General features: G+C 34.5%; 1 non-coding gene across 1 annotated transcript; it reads left to right on the top strand.

Annotated features, from left to right (window-relative positions):
• The first annotated feature begins 410 nt into the window (after positions 1–410).
• On the top strand, positions 411–517 carry LOC127743283 (small nucleolar RNA R71). The gene has a single exon (XR_008004677.1). It is a non-coding gene; the product is annotated as a small nucleolar RNA R71 (small nucleolar RNA).
• Positions 518–3,007: the final 2,490 nt, after the last annotated feature.

Genomic DNA, 3,007 nt, shown 5'->3' with positions numbered 1-3,007 from the left:
CCTGTTCAAAAGAGGGTTGAGCATAATCATAATTATCATTTTGCATAAAGTTACCTGCCCTATCATAGGAGACTTCCTGTGGTGGATTTTGGGTGTTGATAGCTGAGACTTGCATGCCACCCATCTGTTGAGTAAGTAGATTTATTTACTGAGACATCAGCTTGTTCTGAGCAAGAAGAGCATTAATAGCATCTACTTCCAACACGCCTCTCTTCTGAGGGGTTTCAGAATTCACAGGATTCCTGTTAGAGGAGTATAAATATTGGTTGCTTGCAACCAATTCAATAAGCTCAATAGTCTCCTCCGGTGTCTTCTTCTTGTGCAATGAACCTCCTGTAGAATTATCTAGGCACATCTTGGACATGTCACTCAAACCTTCATAAAAGATATCCAGTTGGGTCCATTGGGAGAACATGTCTGGAGGGCATTGCCTAGTTAGTAGCTTGAATCTCTCCCATGCTTCATATAGAGTTTCACCATCCTTCTGCCTGAAGGTCTGAACCTCCATCCTAAGCTTAGTCAGCTTCTTAGGTGGGAAAAATTTTGTGAGAAACTCAGTAACAACCTTGTCCCAAGTATCCAAACTCTCCTTTGGTTGGGAATCTAGCCATAGCATTGTTTTATCCCTCAGAGCAAATGGGAAAAGCATGAGTCTGTACACCTCTGGATTCACTCTATTTGTCTTCACAGTATCACGTTTCTGCAGATAATCAGATATGAACCGATTTGGATCTTCATGAGGAAGTCCATGATACTGGCAATTTTGTTGCACCAAGGTGACCAATTGTGGCTTCAACTCAAAGTTGTTTGCATTTATAGGAATACTTTTTCCATAAAGATCTGCAGTAGGGGCAGAATAAGAGCCAAGCACTCTCCTCTGTTGATCATCCCCATTCGGATTTACCACATTGGCATTAGCATTATTATTTGCCATAGTGGATTCTGCAGCCTTGCAAAGTCTTGCTTGTTGTAAATGCCTCCTGAAAGTCCTTTTAGGTTCAGGATCAAAGCCTAATAGATATTCTTTGTCTCTGTTCCTGCGCATAAACAAACAGAAAATAAAAAAGAATGGAAATCTCTACGTCAGAGTGTAGAGAATTCCCAGTGAGGTAACCTGTGTAAAGAGATAAAAATATTGAATAAAATAGATAGAAGGAAAATAATAAATAGGTAACACCAAACTTAATTTCAGAAATTAAGAACAATATTGGCGCTATTTATTTATTAAAAATAATTTTTTTTGAAGGTTAAAAATAGAAATAAAAGAAAACTAATAAAATATTAAAAGATAAAAAAATAGTGGAAAGAAACAGAATGAAATTAAAAGAAAATAAAAATAAAAAGAAAAATAAAATAAAAAAAATGGGCGCAGGTTTTTTTTTAAAAAAAAAAACAAAATTCAAACGTTAAATGAAGTAAAAAAAATTAAGGTGCTAACGAAAGACAAGGAAAATATATATATTTTTTTGTTCGAAAATTAATTTTTTTTTTAAAGCGGAAGAAAGTGAAAAAAATAAATAGCGAACTAAAGAAATTTTTTTTTTGAAAATATTTAAAATAAAATTTAAATAAAATTAAAAATAAAACACCTAATCTAAGCAATCAAACAACTAATAGTTGTTAATCACTATCAATCCCCGGCAACGGCGCCAAAAATTTGATGCGGTATTTATAACCTACATTTACTAACCGACAAGTGCACCGGGTCGTACCAAGTAATACCTTACGTGAGTAAGGGTCGATCCCACGAGAATTGATAGATTAAGCAACAATAGTATTTGATAGGATTAGTTAGGCAAGCAGAAAAGAGTGTTTTGGTATTCAAAGAGCATTAAACACAGACAAATAAATAAGTTGGGAATAATATAATGAGAAGATAGTTAAGGTTCCAGAGTTATCTATTTTTTCGGATTAATTTTTATTACTAACTAATTTAATCATGCAAGATATAATTTCATGGCAAACTATATGTGACTAGGCCCTAATTCCTTAGACCTTCCTAGTCTCCTCTAAAATTTATTAACTGCCAATTCCTTAGTGAGTTACTTCTAATTAGAGGGTAAAAATCAATTTTCAGTTTATATGCCACAAAAATTCTAATTACCCAAAAATAAGGGGATTATATGTCACGTATCCCATTAAATCCAAATAATTAAAATTTAGGATAAAATGTTTCCAAGTTGTTCTTCAAGTAAAGAGCTTTTCCGAGTTTTACAAGAACTCAATTAGAACATGGGTCATACTTCCGTTCCACCCATATTCATAAAATAAAGAGCGAAAACAATTATTGAAATATAAATCAAAGCATGGAATAAATTAGAAAGATCAAACGAATTAATCCATTACAAATAGACAGAGCTCCTAACCTTAACAATGGAGGATTAGTTGTTCATGGTTCAGAGAAGAAAAATAAGGGTTCTGGTAACAATTTTGGTGCCTGTCTAAATGTACAGAGTTTCTATTTATTACTAATCTTAATAGGTTTAAAATCAAAAATTAAAAATAATATCTTTTCCTAAAAGATAAGATTTGAATTTAAATTCGAATTAATTAACAGATTTTCGGTTGATGGTTGGGGACCACTTGCTTTGTCCATTCTGCAGCTTCTAACCTGTATTTTCTTTGGCTGGAAAGTGGGTCAAAACAGCCCAAAATTCATAACCAGCGTTATTTGTATTATTGCAGATCGCGCATGTGACGCGTCCACGTCGTCCACGCGCTCGCGTCATTTGTGCAGATTCTAGTCCACGCGTTCGCATCAGGCACACGATCGCGTCATTGCGATTTCTCCATTCCGCGCGGTCGCGTGAGCCATGCGTCCGCGTCGGTCTTCGCTGGTCATCTCTTTGGTTTCTTCTTTTTCTCTGCAAAAACTTCATCAAATCCCTCCGAATGCTACCTAAAATAAATAAAATTGCACAAAACTCAAAATAGCATCCATAGTGGCTAAAATATAATTAAATCTTAATTAAACTCAACAAATTAGATGCAAATTCACTATGAAAAG

This window comes from Arachis duranensis, chromosome 10 (genome assembly GCF_000817695.3).
Source record: "Arachis duranensis cultivar V14167 chromosome 10, aradu.V14167.gnm2.J7QH, whole genome shotgun sequence".
In the NCBI taxonomy this organism is placed as follows: Eukaryota; Viridiplantae; Streptophyta; class Magnoliopsida; order Fabales; family Fabaceae; genus Arachis; species Arachis duranensis.
The sequence above is the reverse complement of the archived record's forward strand: the minus strand, read 5'-3'. Positions and strand labels throughout refer to the sequence as shown.